Below are 21,231 nucleotides of genomic sequence, written 5' to 3' on the forward strand. Positions count from 1 at the left end.
CCCATTCAATCTTCTGACCCCCCATACACGCATAAAAGACAGCCAACCCTTGCAGCCTCACTAGCTGAAAATACATGGCTCTGTAGTTGGCATAGGTGTAATTCTGGTGAAGGAGAGCAGCAGATGAAGTGTAGATATTTGAGTAGCTACTCAAACATGTGTTCCATCTCTTTACCTCCTTTATTGGTTCCTCACAGAGACAGGATATAATTGGATTAAGGCATTGCCTTCATTGCTCGCTCTGCAAAACCACCCAATACCTCAACTCATCTTGCTTGCAGGAGAATTTCATTGTGATCTTTGAACAAGGAAATCAGGTGTAGGATGTCTCCCTTCTTTTGCAGTTAGTGTACAACAGCACAAAAGGATAACAGTATTTTGTATATTTGATGAAAAGGTGGCACAGGCTTGCTTGAAGCCACTGAATGTTCAGTCCACAGCATAAAACTGGAGAATCCCAGAGGTATTTTTTTAAAAAACTTAAACACAGAATCAAATCCATGAGCATTCAAGACTTCTGACCTTGGACAGTGCAAAAGGCCATAATCTCTGGCCCATTCTATTAAACTCTCCCACCTCTATAACCACTGCCTGGCCCATTCTATAAAACCCTACCCTCTCTATAACCTGTGTCTGGCCCATTCTAAAATCCACCCCCTTCCATAACCAGTGTCTGGACCATTCTTATAAACCCTGGCTCCTCTGTAACCAGTGACAGACCCATTCTGTAGAACTTTCTTCCTCTGTAACAAGTGAATGACCCATTTACAAACCCTTGTCCCTCTATAACCAGTGACTGGCCCATTCAATAGACCCTTGTCCCTCTGTAACCTGTGACTGTCCCATTCTATAGACCCTTGTCCTTCCATAACTAGTGACTGACTCATTCTAAAGAAGTTATAGCTTTTTATTTATATAATGTTTGAATGGGTCATTGCTTTTGAGACTCCAATGTTTGGTCAGAAACTTGCTCCTATAAGCTCATAGGCTACTTTTCCCCAACTGTCATCATACAGTCCATATATTATATTCCTGATCAATGACAGAATGGTCATTTAATTCACTACACACTAGATTCTGTCACTGACTGGAAAGTCCTGTTCTGGATTGGGCTATCATTTGCTGAAAATTTGACAATTCCATTCAATTCCCACCCTCTCACAAATAAAAGCCAGGCAACCCTTGCAAACTCACTAGGTAAAAAGAACAGCTATCTATATAGCCTAAGTGTAATGCTGCATGTGATAATGGAGGGTAGCAGATGAGCTGTTGAAATTTGAGTGGGAATATTCTGGATATTGGAAGAAACATGTAAAGTGACAGTGAGTGACCGTTCTAGAATTATTTATAAAGGTATGAAATTACTCGGAGGTATTTGACTGTGTATTGACCCCAGATGACCTTGATTTTCCTCCTGTAACATGCCAGTGCTGCACACTAGAGGGAGGAAGCTTTGAGGCTGTGATAGCGACACCAGAAGGTAAGTCTGTCCAATTACCAATCAAAAGTTGTCTCATTTTTAAAAGGAGTCTCCATTTTTTTTCTCCCAACTTTTGCCATCCACTGGTTTCCCCAAACAATTGGGTAAGCCTTTCACCCTGAAAAGAAACAAAAGCAAGAGGCATTGGCTTGCCTTGGCCTGTGAGCAGTATCAGATTCAGCACTAGATCCTGCTGAAGGGCATCTCTAACCTCACCTCTGGATGCAGGAGCCCACTATTGCCTCGAGTTAATAGGGAGAACAGTGCACTATCAAAACCCAGTCTAAAAATCAAAGTCTGCTGAAATAAAGGATGTCTTCTGCTGTTGGCATTGTAGAGTTGCAGAGATGCAGAGGCATAAAGCACAGAGATGTCTACGGTTCGGATCATTCCATCACACCCAGCACAGTGGCAAATAAGCTTGGGAATGTGGAGATTTCATCCCAAAACATCAATGTTCTTGCAGTTCCCCATACAGTTAATCTAACAGGGGATCTCACAATGTTGTTATCAGTTAGTTAAGTGCCAACCCGTCTCATAACCTAGCCCAAAGTGTAACTCCCTGAAAAGACAGTGGGCAGTTGAGCTATTCTTTACCTAATATTGATTAAGTGAAAGTGTGTCATTGTGTAAGTGAAAGCTATGGATTACAGTTTTTGCGGACCGTGTGTGTTCCTACATTTGGTCCCACCTCCTCTTTTACAGGACATCGACAATGAGCATTTTCAAGCTGCTGCTGTTTGGTCCATGAACAATTGAGTTCATTTGTGTAACTGAGCTACACAGAGTTGTATGCGATCATAATTTCCTGTGCAGCCAACTTGTCAATTCATTTGCAGAGTAATTAATACACCCGTGACACCAGTCTTGGAGGGGAAAGCTATCACAATTATGGCCAATTTAAAAACCTAACTGGCAGAAAGCTCAGAGACCGGTCTTTGTTGCATGACTGGCTATTTCAATACAGTGTGGGGCTGGAGGAACACAGCAGGTCAGGCAGCATCAGTGGAGCAGGAGAGTCAACGTTTCGGGCCTGAACCTTTCATCAGGACTCCAAGCCCGAAACATCGACTCTGCTGCTCCTCTGATGCTGCTTGACTGCCTGTGTTCCTCCAGCCTCATGTTGTATTTGACTGGCTGTTTTACTGCTTTATTCTGTGATTCAGTTTTACAGTTTTTAACATGCTTAGTTTCAGAGAGTCTGCTGAGAAGGTCCTTCCTTCTCCCATGTAAACCCTTGTGCACCAGAACCATGTTCTCAGAGTGTTCAATTACTAATGCTGCCAAGCCAAGAGTCACCTGGAGAACTAATCCTTTGTGTCCCTCCAGAAAAGTGCTTGGGCTCAATATGTGGCTTCTGTTCTCTGTCCCCGCCTCCTGGAATGTGAAACCAGGATCAACTACTCCCATTTGGTGGGGCTGTGCAAAGTGATATTAAAATAAAACTGTCTTGTGCAAATGTCCCAGGTTTCTGAGCTGCCTGGCCTTTTTAACCTCAGTCATTAGCCTCTGACAGCTGAATCATATTTGTTGCATTGTCTTAGGAAATGAACTAGTCTGAAAAACTGCAAAAAAAGGAGTTACTAATGAAACAGCGAGTCTGATCTGTAAATGTTCTGAAGCTGGTTCTATTCAGATTGTAGCCTTGCATTTTCAAGCTGCTTTATTGTGCTACATAGATGGCTAAAGACTTGAATCTTGCGAAGAGCAGGTTCAGTGATGTTCCCAATAGTGACCCACATCTTTCACCTCTGGTGATGTTGCCACAGTCTATCAACAGCTTTTGAGGTGCCTGACTTTTGACTTTGTTATTTGTCACCTCTACTCCAAACATTGCTTTCATTTCACCAGATGGAAATATCCTGGGGGGGGACATCTGCTTTTCTTGTGTCCATTGCTGTTGACGAAAAAATTGTGGAATTTTAGTTTGTCTTGTTTGGGTAATTATTGGCTATAGTTTGTCACTAGCTCGAGAGTTATACATATCTAGACTTCACCAATGTGGCAGTATTTCAGAGCTATCATTTTCCTCATGAATCTGTTGCCTTTGACAATTTTCCGTTAAGTCAAGAAACAATCATCCTGATAGATCAAAATTACTTTCAGCTATACTGCGATGGAACAATTACCAGCAGCACTTTACCCTGAGGGAACTGCTGATGCCCTGTACTTTATCTCCTCCCTCCCTCTAATTTATATTGGGATCAGCAATTTATAATTTTTTTAATGCACAAGGTGAATAGAGGAATGAAAAGCTATATAATCACTCAACATCTGGGCTCTGAATGTACAGCTAGCTGGAAGCTAATAAATAAAAATAGGCTCATTGAAAATGAAAGAAAGCAGGAAACAGGTTCATCAGATCCCTATTGAACACAGGTCCACAGCACAGAAGCACCCACAACCTAGTATTAGACTGGCACAGGAGATTTGAGAATTGGAAGGAAGGGGCGCATTTCGGAGGTTGCGATTAAACCACATAGTTAAGTCTGCACCTCTCTTAATAAAACTTGTGGATGCGACTTGGTTGCCTCTTCTAAGAAGTAAAATGCAGCAACTAAATTGAAAGGATTTAGTAGGGAAGGAGGCCACATTCTGACACCAGCCATTGCGACAATGGCTGTTAATTTGTTTCTTTTACCCCTCACTCTCACTTCCCATATGTGTATATGTAGCTGTTATTTTCCTAAATGCCTTACCTTTGTTTGCTCCAAACTGCATCAGCCAAAGTTTTTAATCTCCTCACCACCCATCCCCACTTTCCCAACGCAATTGTAGCCATTTTGGTGATTGTCTGAGGCTTATCCAAGTTAATGCACAGGTTGGTGTTGGTGTTAGAGTGAAAAACCTGCACTGAAACCATGGTTTGGGTTGTTATCCCTATACCTGTTTTGTGTGCATTTTTTGTTTTATGGAGAGTGTTACCTTAGATTGGTAACTTGTTTCCTAAATACAAATATATTTTTTCTTGCTTATTTGTAACATTTTCTTTTAAGTTGCCAGGTTCCTAAGTCTGCCACTGCTGTGGTTTTCTGCAGAGGTTGTGTGGCATAATTTTGTGCAAATCATGGTACGTTTCAGTAGGAGCTAGAAGTACCACTCTGGACAGCGCGGGTCGAAAGTTTGCAAATTGCATGACGCAGTAGGTTTGTAACTCTTTGGTCCTCACATTATGGTTTCCCCAACATTTTACTTTCTGAAATCCTGAGTAACACAGCTGTAGCAACACATTCTTGGCGCACCGTCTGTGTTGATTCAGAGGGCTTATAGACCTAAGGATCAAAATGAGTGAACTCAACACAGTGCTTTAAAGCTTTAACTGAAGGAGGGTGTCTCCTGACAAGTGAAAGGACAGCATTGACTTTCCAGTAATAACATATCAAACAATCACTACTTAGAACTCCCTGTGTCCTAATTAGCAATTTTTCACTATAAAGTGAAGGTGATCTATAAGGGATCTGTTGCTATATTAATAACATGAGTTGATGTGTTTATTGCTGCCCAGCAAGTTTAGTCCTTTTCCTGCAAGACAATAGAGACTACATTTCAGAACTGTTTTAGGATTTCCTGAGCGTGTGAAAGGCCCTGTCTAAATATGCAACTTTCTTTTCCTTTTCCCACACCACATTGTGTTTTATTTTACCCCTGTAAGCTTCAGGCAGTCCTGGGTCTCACAAGCGTCAGCCCAGTCTCTGTTCATATCTTCTTGTGTCCCACCATAGCATTGCCTCTCTCCTACTGCAAGCTTTATCACCCTGGTGGTCACAATTAGTCACTCTCATTGCCTGCTGCTGTTCCTCTCCCTGAAAATATAACCGTCTTTTAAAATAAGGTGGACTCACTTAGCAAGACTTTTAGAAAGATGTATGGAACTCTGCTGGGATAGATGACTTAGTAAAGGGAGTGGTCCTACAGTAAACTCCTCCCTGATAGTAGGTCTGATCACTCATTAATGCCAAAGCTGCTTCTGCTTCCTGGACCTTGCAACTCCTAACATGGAATTACATGAAACTGTGACTAGGATCATTTTAGTGGGGAACATTCACAATGTGAATACTGGCGAGTTGAGCACTGTTCTTGATACACAGCTTCCAATCACTGGTCAATGACTTTGCCAAAAAACAGCACAACATTCATTAATCATCGCCTTGCTAAGGCAAACCTGAAACCTTTTTAAATGCAGCAGGTGGAATTGTTAAACAAAGACACAAAGTTCCCAGAGTGTATACACTGGGATGGTGGAGGATGTGAGTGGGTGGGGTGCATGTTATTTCTTTTAGTAATCATCATTTTGTAATTTGGGACCTGGATGGGTTTGTTTCTTGCTCTACACATCGTTTTAAAAGTAACTCTTTACAATGGGTTGGAATATTAAGTATTCCTCTTAGCATTTACTATCACCCCCAATTCATGGACCATTATAAGCATCCACAGAGTACAGTTCAGAGCCTAGGTGATGAGTAGTTTATTTTTTAAACAACACGCAGTTGTGCATTTTTGTGCTTTTGAACAAATACATACTTCAGCCCTTGGGTATTTCAACTGATTTTTGAAGGACACTATTCCATGTGTTGACCTGTACAATAGTTTACTTTTCCCCTGCCAGCAGCACTGTTGATAGTATGATGCTTATGAGTCCTGTTAATTGAACAAAGTGAATATGGAATGTGATTAGTCCTATATTGGTGCTCTCTTTTTCCTGCTCCCCTCACTATTGCTGACTAGTTGTTTGCGATTCCATGATGTAAAAGCAAAGCTTGCCAATGCAGTCTTTGTAGTCTGTGCTGTGCTCTGTTGGTGATGCACATTGTGATCATTGATGTCTGTGGAAGATAGATGGTGAATAGATTTCTGTGGTTTAAGTGTTGCTCTCGGAGAAGGATGCATTTTCTCCACCTCCCCTTGAATAGAATAGTTTGTAAAATGGTGATTGATTTCTCTACACTGTATTCTGATGGTGATCTTGAATTGTATTTCTGTACACACCACAATTTTGGCTTTGGTTTTATAAACCATGTTGTTTGATTTCTCTTTCAATGGGGAATACTTGAAATGTACAACTCCTTTCTCATTTCTTTTTGTCTTCCTTGCATCTTTTTATGTAATGTGATTATATCATAAAGTATACCGAGTTTAAAAAGTACTTAAGTTTGGTATTGTTTTAGGACTAAATTCGAGCCCCAGTTGTAACTTGTGAACATGTTGATATGAATACAATGTGAGGAGAGCTTGGTTACCTCTTTAACCAGTACCTCATCACTGTCTGACTGGCATTTCTTTAGACAGTTTTCATGTCCAGGGGAAACATACCCATGCAAAGTTACTACCTCTCATTAGTCGTAGAGTCATACAGCATTGAAACAGACCCTTCAGTCCCACTCATCCATGCAGACCAATCTGACCTAAACCCATTTTCCAGCATTTAACCCATATCCCTCTAAACCCTTCATATTTGTGTACCCATCCAGATGCCTTTTAAATGTTGTAATTGTACCAGACTCCACCATTTCCTCTTGTCCCATACATGCACCTCCCTCTGCATGAAAAAAGTACCCCTCAGGTCCTTTTTAAATCTTTCCCCTCTCACCTTAAACTTACACCTTTTTGTAGGACTCCGCGACCCTAGGAAAAAGACCTTTGGCTTTTTACCCTATCCATGCCACTCATGATTTTATAAACTTCTATAAGGTCACCCCTTAGGTTCCAATGCTCCAGGGAAAATATCCCCAGCCTATTCAGCCTCTCCCTATAGCTCAAACCCTCCAACCCGGACAACATCCTTGTAAATCTTTTCTGCACCCTCTCAATTTTAACAACATCCTTCCTGTGGAAGGGCAACCAGAATTGTATCCAGTATTCTAAAAGTGGCCTCACCAATGTCCTTATTGTTCCTGGTTCAAACGTACTTGTGTGTGAGGATGAAATTAGACTGAGCTCTGGTGCCCTCTAACTGCTTCAATTACTGTTTAAACTCTCAATGTGAAGAATGTCAACTGTGACCACAACTGTTACATCAATTAAGATCAGCCTACACAGCACAAATTTTGGATCAAATTCAGGACAAACTCTCCAATATGGCTTAGATTTACATCAGGTATTGATTTTACTGCTAGCCCCTTGAGGGGAAGATGTGACTCTCAACAATAAAGGGAATACCAGACCTTTTATGAAAAACCAAATCTAAAGCTGAGAAATATTGATAATTAACTTGAAAACGAAATGGAATTTGACGTACAGAGGCAGCCATTCAGTCTATCTGGTCTATGCCAGTTGATCTACTCCGTATAAACTTCAAGCCACCCTACATCTAATCCTCTTAGCACATACTCCTGTTCCTTTCTGTCTTGTGCTTACGTGTCCCTTGAGTTAAAATGTCACACATTTAGAAATAATTGTATAATGACAATATTACAAACCCACATTTATACCTGGATTGTATTACTCTCATTTCCACCAGTAGGTTTGTTGTGAAAAGTAGGAAGAAGCTAAGATTTTTGAGAGGTTTCTCAGCAGAGTTCTTGATCTGGCCCCAGTTCTCCTACTACAATTAGAGCTGGCAGTGGGGAGAGTATAGTTGACCTCAGTGCCCACACCTTAGGGAGAGGAAGAATCAACCAGGTCTCTGGCAATCCAGAGACTCCTGTTGGACGTCCACGTGTAAGGGCAGGGTCTTGTGGTCAAATGTGTGCAGACACTCACTTTCCTGGCTCATCCTTGGTAAATGATCTCATGGCCATGCAGCAGGGCTAAGTTGTATACTCACAGCCTGTGCACGGCAGGAGGAACCAGCCTGATCAAACTGTCTGCTGCCAGACCTGCTGAGTTTCTCCAGCAATTTGTTTTTGTCTCTGGTAACTGAGTTCTGACATAGCCCATTCTGTAAAGACTTGGAGGGGCACCACATTGAAGAGAAGCAAATTGGCCATGATTTATTTCAATGACAGCATGCTTTTAAATTCTTTGACGTTTGGATCCCAGACTCTTTCCCCAGACTGCTCACTGGATAAAACCCAGAAGGATATTCTGGCAAAGCCTTGCAATACCATTAGCCCGTCAACATCCACAAAACAGAAACTGAGATGGTTACAGGACCTTTTGATTTTCTCACCCCCCAGTTCCAGTTCCTCGGCAAGTCGCCTCATCATGCGCCACTGCAAGCCCTGGGACAACTAGTCAGCAAAAAGGCTGCATGTACACTGTGCCTGAGTCTTTCCACACTAGAATCCACTAAAATTGGCATTCCCAGCATCACAGCACAACTTAACAATGTGACACAGCTTCTTGAGTTGGACTAAATGCGCCCTAAGAGTTTTCATGGGATGACTTGTCCACTGGGTTAGATTGGTGAAATGTTTCCTCAGTGCCAGCCCTTGACTGGTTCATCTGTCTAACTTGGGGAGTTGTACATTGCATGTGTTCCCTTTCGGAGCTTTACTTGTTGTCAGACTGCACATGTCTTGCAGCGTTACATTTATCCCTGTCTTTCACATGCCCTTGACCTGTTTAAGCAAACAATGCTTTTTTTTTGTTTTTTTTTGACAATTCTGTGATACAATCAACCTGAAAATCCACAAGGTCACAATTGAAAATCGATCTATACTAGTGAATATTTCTATCGTACAGCCGTAATCAGTGTTTGTTTGTACAAAGTATCAACGATCAGCGATCAGTATTACCTCTATGTACAAAGATCGGTGTCTTAAGATTTATTCTTGTTAGTTTGTTTTAAGAGGATGCTTAATGTGGACTTTCCGAACCGCTCCCATCTCTGTCCAGGGAATAGAGCCTTTTTCCTTTTCACTCAAAAAGGCTGGAGTGGTTGTGTCGTTACTTTCAACTTGTAAATAATTAGCTTACGTTACAATGTTGGGATGTGATGCTTTTGACTTGTTTCATTTTTAATATCTAATATTGGAAAGTACCATTCACCTTCAGTTGGCTGGATGACTGGCTTGTGATGCAACAGCATGGGGTTCAATTCCCGCACTGAATGAGGTCACCGTAAAGGATTCTCCTCAACCTCTCCCCTCACCTGAGGTGTGGTGACCCTCAGGTTAAACCACCAGCAGTCATCTCTCTCCAATGAGTGAGTGGTCCAATAGGACTATGGCAACTTTACCTTATTACCAAACAAGTCCACACACCAGGGAGATGGTCAACGTGTGAAGCATTGAATGTTCAGTTCCTCAAAGTTAGGTGATAAATATTGTTCAGGAAATAGGTATGATCATGATCTTTATATCGCAGCATTCTTATGTCCCTAATACTGTTTCTGGTGGTCTTTGTTTTAAATAGCTTTGTCTTTTTGCCATCTGTATGTATTTATTTAATTGCTGTTTCACTGGGATGGCTATGTGTCTGATCCCAATTTTCTGTCTCACTCTCAGATGTGTTTGTGTCAATGGGGGGAGGGTTTGGTTTCGATTTCGATGTTAATACTTGTGAAATTTTTTATTGTACCGTCTCTGCATCTTATTCTGCTGAACGGGAATTTTTACTAACGACGATTGTTACCCGTTAGTTCTGAAATAAAACTTTCCTCCTGCATTCGGAATTGGAATAATTTGCCTGTTGTTGTACGTTAAACTGTCCTTGCCTGCTGGTATAGAATAGGTGGAACCATTTGCATTTTGATCAGTATTATGTGATACGGCTTGAACCTCAGCAAAAGAGTGTTAAAGAGACCTGTTTTTTTTTGTTCCAGTGATGTGCCACTGTTTGTTTGTTTTTTCAGTGATAAAAGGTAGTTAAAGTTTTCCAGGTTCAAAAACCCACCATAGGGGTTCAAGCTTTGAGCCAGTGGGGTCTACAGACAAATGAAAAGGTATCAGTTAATGTTATATTGGAGTGGGAAGATCAACAAAACTGCTTCAAAGGATTGAATAAAACGGAAGCACAGGAACGAAGAAGACTGCTACTACAAGTATCAGTACAGTGGGTTTTAATTTTTCAATTGGGAGCAGAAGGAGGCCATTCAGCCCCTTGAGCCTGTTCTGCCATTCAACAGCTAAAATGATTGTGACCTCAAATCCATATTGTTTTCTACTCCTGCTAACCTTTCACCCCAGCACTTAACAAAAATCTATGTGTCTGTGCCTAAAAATAATTCAAGGACTCTTTATAGGAAGAGCTTTCTCTGAAAGAAAAAAAATAAAACCTAATCTCTGTGTTACATGGCCAACTATCCTTAATTTTTGAACAGTGAGCCCTTAATTCTTGATTTTCCCATAAGAGAAAACATCTTCTCCACATTAACCCTGTCGAGACCTCTCAGGATCTTGTATTGTGCTCATGTAAATTCCAGTATGTACAACCTAACCTGCCCAACATTACCTCATAAGACAACCCTCTCCATTCCAAGTTCCTCTCATGATGAATTCTATGAGCTTTCCTGATGACTGGCTGTGCCTGTTCACTAACCTTTTGTGATTCATGCACTGGGACACCAGATCCCTCTGCATTTCAGTTCTAGAACCTCTCACCATTTAGATAATATACATTTTTGTATTCTTCTTCCCAAAATGGACAATTTCATGTTTCCTCCATTTATCAGATCTATGCCCATTAACAACCTACCTGTATCTTATTGTAGCTTCCTTGCGTCCCCTCGACAATTTCCTTTCCTACCATATTTGTGTTGTCAGCAGATTAAACAACCATGCATTCCTTTTGAGTCATTTATATACATTGTAAACAGTTGAGGTGCCAGCACCAATCCCTGTCGCTCACCCTTCACTACATCTTGCCAATCTGACAAAGGGCTATTTATTCCCATACTTTACTTCCTATTAGTCAACTAATCTTCTATCCATTTCCATATGCTATCTTTGATACCATGAGTGTCTATTTTCCCCAAAAGCCTTCGTATGGAATGTCATCAAACACCTTCTGGAACCTAAGCACAGAACATCTAACAATTCCCCTTTATCTACAGCATGTTACCTTCTCGAAGAACTCCAAGAGATTGGTCAAATATCGTGCCCATTTCAAAAATCAAGTTGACTCTGCCTGATTACTTTGAACTTATCTAAGTGCCCTGCAATAACATCTTTAATAATACCTTTTAATATTGTCCCAATGACAGATGTTAAGCTACCTGGCCTGCAGTTTATTTATCTGCTTTCTGCCTTTTTGAATATGGGGGTTATGTTCCAATTCAATGCAACCATCTCCAAATCAAGAGAGTTTTTAATTCATTCAGGACATCGGTGTTGCTGCCTGGGTAGCATTTATTGCCCATCTCTTAGTTGCCCTTGAGAAGGTAGCAGTCAGCTGCCTTCTTGAAGTCTATTTGCGAAGGTAGATGGTAGTAAGTAGTTTACTCTTTGAACTTTATTAACTAGCATATTATCACAAACTCACGCAAGATAGAAGGATGCCTTTTCTTCTGACTCATCCATGTAAGCCCTTTGAAATAGCTATCCATTTAGTCCCAGTCCCCCATACCCTTCAAGTTGCTTTTTCTGGTAAGTATGAAAAGCTTTGTCACACGGAACATCTGGTAAAACTAGGATTTTTCTCCTTGTAGTATTGAAGCTTATCGGGTGAATTAATAGAGATGTTTAAATTTGAGGGGTTCCAAAAGAGTGAACCCATTGGCAGGATAGCAGGTAATCTAAGGAGTCAGAGTTAACGTAATTGACTAGGAAACTAGACAGCTGGGTAAGAATATTCCAGTTATGATGAGCTGGAATGTGCTGCCTAAAAGGGCAGTGGAAGCAAATTCAACTGAATTTTCAAAAGAGAACACTTACTTCACACTGCATCCCATTTCATGCACTCCTCGTCACAGAACTGCGATAGGGTTCCCTTCATTCTTATCTTCCAACCCAAGACCCAAAGCTCTCTTTCTGTGTGAAATAGTGATTTGCTTTATTTTACAATCACCATAGGGACATATAACCTTCAATAAAGGAATTCCCGAACAATGCCAATGGATTTCACGCTCATTAAAACATTTACTGCAACATTTAAACCAGAACCAACCTAAGTTGCAATAAGAGACAAAGGACATTCACTGTAATTAGCCAATACAATGAGGATAAATCTCTGTGTCTCATCAGCACCCCTTGCATTTACCCATGAGGTACCGAAGTACCAAAGATCTCTAAGCTCTGCCTTCCATACAAGGGATCTCTCGTTCCTCCCACTTTATTGACTATTTCCTTCGGTCACTTACACCAGCAGTTCTTTCTGTCCAAGTTCTCCAGATGTAATTATCACCAATAAGGCAGGTTTTTGCTTAAATTGCCTCAGTTAGATTCCTAGAAACTCCTTCACCTGACCCTCATAACAAACCTGTTTAATGGACTTATTGACTCTGGCAAACCAGAAGCAGTGGCAGTGAGGTGTACCCCTGTGAATCTTGCTCTAATGTTGCCTTACGTTTGTCTGTTCATTTGATGGTGGCGCCAGGGACCTGGGTTCAATTCCACCTTCGGGCAACTGTCTGTGTGGAGTTTGCACATTCTCCCTGTGTCTGCATTGGTTTCCTCCGGGTGCTCCAGTTTCCTCCCACAGTCCAAAGATGTGCAGTTTAGCTGGATTGGCCATGCTAATTTGCCCAATGTGTCCAGAGATGTAGAAATGCACGGTTACAGAGATAGGGTGGCATGGGTACATTTGGACGGGATGCTCTTCAGAGGGTTGGTGTGGATTCAATGGGCTGAATGGCCTTCTTCCACACTGGTGGGGAGGTGATGGCCTAGTGGTATTATCGCTAGACTGTTAATCCAGATCCCCAGATAATGTTTTGGGGACCTGGGTTCGAATCCCACCACAGCTGATGGTGGAGATTGAATTCAATAAATATCTGGAATTAAGAGCCACATGATGACCATGAATCCATTGCCAATTGTTGGAAAAACCCATCTGGTTTACTAACATCCTTTAGGGAAGGAAACTGCCATCTTCACCCGGTCTGACCTACATGTGACTCCAGACCCACCGCAATATGGTTGACTCTTAACTGCTGTCTGGGCAATTAGGGATGGACAATAAATGCTGCCTTAGCCAGTGACGCACTCATCCCGTGAATGAATAAAAAAAACTGAACACCAAGGTGTCTGTGATAACAAGGTGTAGAGCTGGATGAACACAGCAGGCCAAGCAGCATCAGAGGAGCAGGAGGGCTGACGTTTCGGGCCTAGGGTCTACACCTTGTTATCTCAGATTCTCCAGCATCTGCAGTTCCTACTATCTCACCAAGGTGTCTGTGCCTGTTTTCTTTAACATAAATAGAATTTGACCAGAGCCCTGCTGTTCTCCCCCCCAGAATTTTGTGTCTATTTTCCACGGCTGACATTTGATCTGTCATAATTAGCTAGTCCCTCCTTCCCAGTTACCTAACTTTCGTTTCTATAGCAACCTCAGGTCACAGGTTAATTTTTCAGAAATGATCGCTCAGCCAGGAGTTCTAATTATACCCTCTTTCTGGAGCTAACTTTATTTCATGCTGGTTAATGGAATACCTCAGAGAGACAAGCTGCCTACAAACTGCACAGTTCACCATAACTTTTATATCTTTCAATTTAGTATTTTGTATTCAGTGCTCACATTCATTGATCAAAGCAAATGCAGATTGGATGGCCATTTAGATGAACAGAGTCATAGAGCATCAAAACAGATCCTTCGGTCCAATTCATCCGCATGGACCAGATATCCCAATCTGACCTCGACCCCACTTGCCAGCATTTGGCCCATATCCCTCTAAACCCTTCCTATTCATATACCCATCTAGATGCCTTTTAAATGTTGTCATTGTACCAGCCTCCATCACCTCCCCTGGCAGCTCATTCCATACACGCACCACCCTCTGTGTGAAAACATTGCCCCTTAGGTCCCTTTTAAATCTTTCCCCTCTCACCTTAAACCTACACCCTCTAGTTTTTGACACCCCCACCCCAAAAAACACTTTGTCTATCCATGCCCCACATGATTTTATAAATCTCTATAAGGTCACCGCTCAGCCTCCAATGCTACAGTTTAGCCCTAGTTTATTCAGCCTCTCCCTGTAGCTCAAACCCTCCAACCCTAGCAACATCCTCATAAATCTTTTCTGACTCTTCTTAAGTTTAACAACATCCTTCATTTGGAAGGGAGACCAGTATTCCAAAAGTGGCCTAACCAATGTCCTGTACAGTTGCAACATGACTTTCCAACTCCTATACTCAATGCACTGACCAATAAAGGCAAGCATACCCAAATGCCTTCTTCACTATCCTGTTAACCTGTGACTCCACTTTCGAGGAACCCTGAACCTGCACCCCAAGGTCTCTTCGTTCAGCAACACTCCCCAGAATTCTGCCATTAAAAGTGTGCAATTCCTGCCCCAATTTGTCTTTACAAAATGTAACACCCCACATTTATCTAAATTACTGGGCTCAGAGGGACTGGAGGACTGGAATGCATTTACTTCAATGCAAGAATTATAGCAGGTAAGTCAGATGAACTAAGAGCATGGAATACTGCATGGAATTATGATGTTGCCATTACAGAGACATGGTTAAATGAGAGAGAGGACTGGCAACTTAACACTCCTGGATATTGCTGCTTTAGAAGGGACAGAGGAAAACAAAAGGGGTGGGGGAGTTGCACTGCTGATTAGGGATCACATCACATTTGTGTTGAGGGTGGACACATCGGAGGGATCCTGCATTGAGGCATTATGGGTGGAGCTCAGGAATAGGAAGGGTGAAATCACAATGTTGGGAGTTTTCTATAGACCTCCCAACAGCCCGCGGGAGACAGAAGAGCAGATTTGTAATCAGACACTGGAAAAGTGTGAAAAAATTAGGGTTGTTGTAGGTGACTTCAACTTTCCTCTTATTGACTGGGAATCCCTTACAGCCAGGGGCTTGGATGGAGAGCAATTTGTTAGATGTACCCAGGAGGGCTTTGTGAGGCAGTATGTTGACAATCCAACCAGACAGGAGGCCATACTAGACTTGGTATTAGGGAATGAGCCAGGACAGATGATTGATATTTCAGTAGGAGAGCATTTCGAGCTTAGTGACCATAACTTCATTAGATTTTGAGGAGTCATGGAAAAGGATACAAGTGAGGGTGCTTAATTGGGCAAGAGCCAATTGCACCCAAATTAGACAGGAACTGGAGAATGTGGATTGGAAGCAGTTATTTGAGGGCAAATCTACCTCTGGCATGTAGGAGGGCTTTTAAAGACCAATCGACTAAAGTGCAGGGCATGCATGTCCCTGCAAAACTAAAGGATAGGAATGGCAGGATTCAGGAACAATGGATGACAAGGGAAATTGTAAGGTTAGTCAAACGGAAAAGGGAAGCATACAACAAGTTTAGGCAGCTACAAACTGACAAAGCCCTGGAGGAGTACAAAGAAATTAGGAAGGAACTTAAATGCGCAATTAGGAAGGCAAAAAGGGGCCATGAAATGTCTTTAGCAAACAAGGTCAAGGAGAATCCCAAGGCTTTTTGTGCAAATGGTTGGAGAAAGAGGGTAACAAGGGAAAAAGTAGGCCCACTCAAGAATGAAGGAGGGAAGTTAGACATAGAGCCACAGGAAGTGGGGGAGATGTTGATATATGCAATATATTATATATACATGTGTATATATATAATCCTAACAAGATATATGAGCGTTCGAAGGAAAATGGACTAGTTAGTGACAGGTAGCATGGTTTTGTCCAGGGAAGGTCATGTCTCACCAACTTGATTCAATTTTTTGAAGAGATATCAAGGATAATTGATGAGGGAAGGGCTGTGGATGTAGTTTTTATGGACTTTAGTAAGGCATTTGATAAAGTCCCACATGGCAGGTTGGTACAAAAACTAAAAACACAAGGGATTCGGGGTGGCCTTGTTAGATGGATAGAAAACTGGCTTGGTCGTAGGAGTCTTTCAGAATGGAGACCGGTAACTAGTGGTGTTCCACAGGGGTCAGTCCTAGGTCCTTTGTTGTTTGTAGTATATATAAATGATCTGGAGGAAAATGTGGGTGGTCTGATAAGCAAGTTGGCTGATGACACGAAGATTGGTGGAATTGCTGATAGTCCCAATGATTGTGAAAGTATACAACAGGATATAGAGAGATTGGCAACTTGGGCACAGAAATGGTGGATGGAGTTTAATCCAGACAAATGTGAGGTGATGCATTTTGGAGGATCAAATTTAGGTGTGAATTATATTGTAAATGGCAGAACCTTTATGAACACTAACATTCAGATGAATCTGGGTGTGTAGGTCCACAGTTCCCTGAAAGTGGCAACACAGATAGCCAAGGTGATTAAGAAGTTATATAGCATGCTTTCCTGCATCAGCTCGGGCATAGAGTACAAGAGTTGGAAAAACATGTTTCAGCTATATAAAACCCTTGTTAGGCCACATTTGGAGTATTGTGTGCAGTTTTAGTTGCCACACTACCAGAAGGACATGGAAGCTTTGGAGAGAGTACAGAGAAGGTTCACCAGGATGTTGCCTGGTCTCCAGGGCATTGGCTATGAGGAAAGTTTAAAAAGTCTAGGATTGTTTTCACTGGAAAGACGGCAGCTGAGAGGACACCTGATAGAAGTCTCCAAAATAATGAGGCATAGACAGGGTGGATAGTCAGAGGCTTTTTCCCAGGGTTGAGCTTTCACTTACAAGGGGGCACAGGTTCAAGGTCAGAGGGGGAAAGTTTAAGGGAGTGGTGCGAGGGAAGTTTTTCATGTAGAAAGTGGTAGCAGCCTGGAATGTACTACCAGAAGAGGTGGTGGAAGTGGGCATATTGAAAACAGTTAAGAGGCATCTAGATGGGTACATGAACAGGGATATGGATCAAAAAATGGCAGGTTTGTTCTTAAATTAATTAGGGCACGATGGTCGGCACAGACTTGGAGGGCTGAAGGGCCTGTTCCTGTGCTGTACTTTTTCATTTATTCATTTGTTCATTTAAACTTCACCGCCACACATTGGCCCATCTGATCAAGGTCCCATTGTATTCTGAGATAATCTTCTTCACTGACTACTAAACCATCTATTTTGGTGTCATCTGCAAACTTACTAACCATACCTCCTATATTCACATCCAAATTATTTATATAAATGACAAAAAGCATTTGGACTCAGCACCGATCCTTGGGGACTCAACACCATTGGTCACAGGCCTCCACTCTGAAAACAACCTTCTACCACCACCCTCTGTCTCCTACCATCAAACCAATTTTGTATCCAATTGGCTGGATGAAACACCTCCATTCAGTCCACACGTGTCTCTCCGCTGGCCTGTAATTTTAATACTATCTCATGCCAACCTCTCTTGCTCAGCCTCCTGCTATATTATTCCAATGAAGATCAATATAAATTTGAGGAACAACATACAATCTATTAATAATCACCTTCCAGCAACCCTGAATTAAAATTGAATTTGACAATTCTAGATTGTAATCCCTAACTCCATTTTGTTTCCCTTTTTGCTTTTTTGTTTATCTTTCATGGTTTTCTCTTTTTTTCCTTTTAGATGACTAGATGTCCACTTTTTTTCGATTGTCCCAAAGTCTCCCTGTGGATCTATACCCCCAATTTCCTTCTAATCTAATATCTTTGTATCACAGACCTTCCCTTTTGTTTTCTCCACCCACCCTCCCCCTTTCACTTGTTTAAAATTTATTACATTTTTAACCTTGCCAGTTTTGACAGGTTTTTCTTTCTCCACAGATGCTACCACACCTCCTGAGTTTCTCACACTCGGTGGCCATTAATGGGTTAATCTGGTAGACTCCCTGGGTGTTTCCCTGGGGATGGATTTAAGAGGATCCAGTTCTTCATCCCAGTCAAGGGAATACCTGTGACAGTATGTCCTATCACTGCTTTTTTGAATCCAGCGATATCATTCTAGTGCTCCCTGTGACTGTGGTCATGCCAGGTCACACCAAACTTCCTTGACTATGTTGAAGATGCAACTTGAACCCTGATCTGACCTTAATGTCACCTGCTGTCTCAGGAGTGTATTTACAGGGAGTTCACAGCTTCAGTCAGAGACACTGCTGTGCTCTCTGATTGTTTCACTCCTATTGTCTGCACAGTTTGTATGTGCCCTGATAAATCCCACTGGTTTTTCCTGTAGAATCCAACAGTTGACCTGAACCTGTCAGCGCTTAAAACACACAGACATCTTGAATTCACCTTTCACCTCAGTATCACCCTCTCTGTCCAGAGGAGGGCTCTCAGTATTTCCCGTCTCCCAAGGCCACTCCATAACCGATTGCTCCCCCACCTTGATCCTTTCCAGATGGTTGGGGTGGAGGTGTCTAGGAGAGGCTGTTTCTCTGGAACAGGGGGCCTGTAATCAGCTCAGGGGCAACAGTTAGTTTGGCTGCCCACCCTGATCCAGCCACTCTCTCGATTTCTGTTTGTGGTTTTGAATTGCTTAAGGAGAAGTAGTACAGAGTGTTTTTGGAGGTGCTTACAGCCTTAAGCACCTATAACCCTCTGGATAAAAGCAAGCTGCTTAAAGACTCTCAAATTCCAGGTACATCTGGTCAGGCTGTTTCCTGAGGGTGCGGAATTTTTGATGATACACCTCCAGCACTAACTGGAGTGGACTTAGTATGGTCCTTTCCTCCTACCCTGCAATCAGTGGCGCTTTCCTTGTGTAAGATGGAGTAAATGTTGTGTGCTTTCCATGACAGCTTACTCTATAGTAATACAGACCAATGTTAAGCTGGCCACTTTAACTGCCATGACACCTGTTTGAAAGAGTTAAAGAAGTCTTCTACCTCTGCTTCCTCAAACTTAGCAATTAACTGATCGCCTCCACCTTCAAATCTGAGCCAGCAAAGTCTTCATGGGTCACAGTACCTTCCTGCCCCTCAACTCAAATTATCTTGGTTCAAACTCCTTTTCCTCCCATTCCTCCTGAAATTCTTGCTTCCCTCCTTTCTCATTCCTCCATTTCACAACCCACCCCCTCTCTTTCTCACTTCCCTTCTCTGTTACTTGAAATTTTAATTTCTAATGACTAATTTCAGTTTTAACCTCTACAGCAACTCTCTGCAGGTCTCCAACTGCACACTGTTGGCCGGCCCTTTGAAAATGTCAAGTTTTCTGGTTTTCGGGAAAAGTTTTAATCCCAAGCACCTCACTAAATGTTTGACTGTTTGAAGGCACAGCACTTTAAAATCCCAAAAAATAACTTCCCTTAATTCTGCTAAGAATGCATTGGGACCAAGTGCAAATATTTCCAGACTGCAGCGCAAATGCAAGGGAACCTTTTGTAGATTTTAACTTCTAAAAATTAGTTTCAAAGTGAAAAATGACCCACTCTACAGCTTTTGTTTTGTCTGTGGGTTCAAATCACAACAAGCACCTGAGTTGTTACAAGCAGGCAAGATTCCTTGATTTCTTACGTTTTAAAGCGGATACCTTAAATTTTTGAGGAGGAATAAACTGGCTCCTGTTGGGTAGTTGCTGTGACTCCTTGGCTGTTCACAACAAGGTTAATTTATAATGGATCCTTTCCCTTGTGGATATCTCTCTGCCCCAATTCAAACAAGCTTATGTTTAAAAAGAAACCAGGCCTTGTTGAATTAATGGAAAGATTGAGACTAAACGTGAGAAGAATTAGTAACAGAGTAGGAATACAAGGAACATCCTAAAGAAAAGTAAAAAGATAAATGGACCAGTCACTAACTTGTGCATAAAAAGCAGAAAGATGAAATTATAGATGTTATTAGGTCACACTGCTAGTTCTGATTTCAACAGTGGAGCAGTCATAGGGTCATACAGCATGGAATCAGACCCTTCAGTCTAACTTGTCCATGCTGACCAGGTTTCCCAAACTAATCCAGTCCCATATGCCAGCATTTGGCCCACATCCCTCTAAATCTTTCTTCTTCATGTACCTGTGCCAATGACTTTAACATATTGTAAATGTATCTGCCTCTAACACTTCCTCTGGCAGCTCATTCCGTACATGCACCACACTCTGTGTGAAAAAGTTGCCCCTCAGGTCCCTTTTTAAATCTTTCCCCTCTCACCTTAAACCTATGCCCTTTAGTTTTGGACTCCTCTACCCTAGGGAAAAGGCCTTGGCTATTCACCCTATCCAAGCCCCAAGCTTGCCAAAAACACTTTCTTCCCCACCCTGTCTACCTGTGATGCTGATTTTTGTGTTTGTGGTTTTTGGGGAAATTCTTTTGTTCTGATTTGTTTGGACAGTGATTAAAGTCCAACATTCAGAGTAAGATGAAGAATCATTCCCTGTGTTTTACCTGCAGTGCAAGGATGTTTAAAATGGCTGTTCTCAATGCCCTTGCAGTACTCTAATCCATACACTAGGATGTTTGGTCAATAACACAGACCGACCAGTTTTGCAGTTAATGTAAAACCCCTCTCTATTGCATATTCCTGGAGGGTGTACAAGAGGTGGATATCCACTTACAGGAGTGTAGCCAAACCCCCTCAAAATCCCTTCCCGTGAAGCCTCCCTGTTTGAAGTTTCCCTGACACTTTAGAGGCATGACATTCCATCGGCTTCTCACTGGATTTTGCCAGTCACTGAATTTGGAGTTATCTTTTTTTCCTGTGGAAATCCTCTTTCTTAAAAAAAATTAAAGTAAAAACAAAATCTACACTTTGTGATTCTGATTTGTCCTCCTAACAATTGGTCACCCACAATCTAACAACCTGCTGCATAAAAAAAAATTCTCTTTGTCTCTCCTCTTGTTATTTTGTGCTACTTTTAAGTTTCCTCCCTCTTGTTCCTGATGTCTAAGATGAATATTGACAAGAGGATGTGG

This window comes from Rhincodon typus, chromosome 10, assembly GCF_021869965.1.
Source record: "Rhincodon typus isolate 14 chromosome 10, sRhiTyp1.1, whole genome shotgun sequence".
Lineage (NCBI taxonomy): Eukaryota > Metazoa > Chordata > Chondrichthyes > Orectolobiformes > Rhincodontidae > Rhincodon > Rhincodon typus.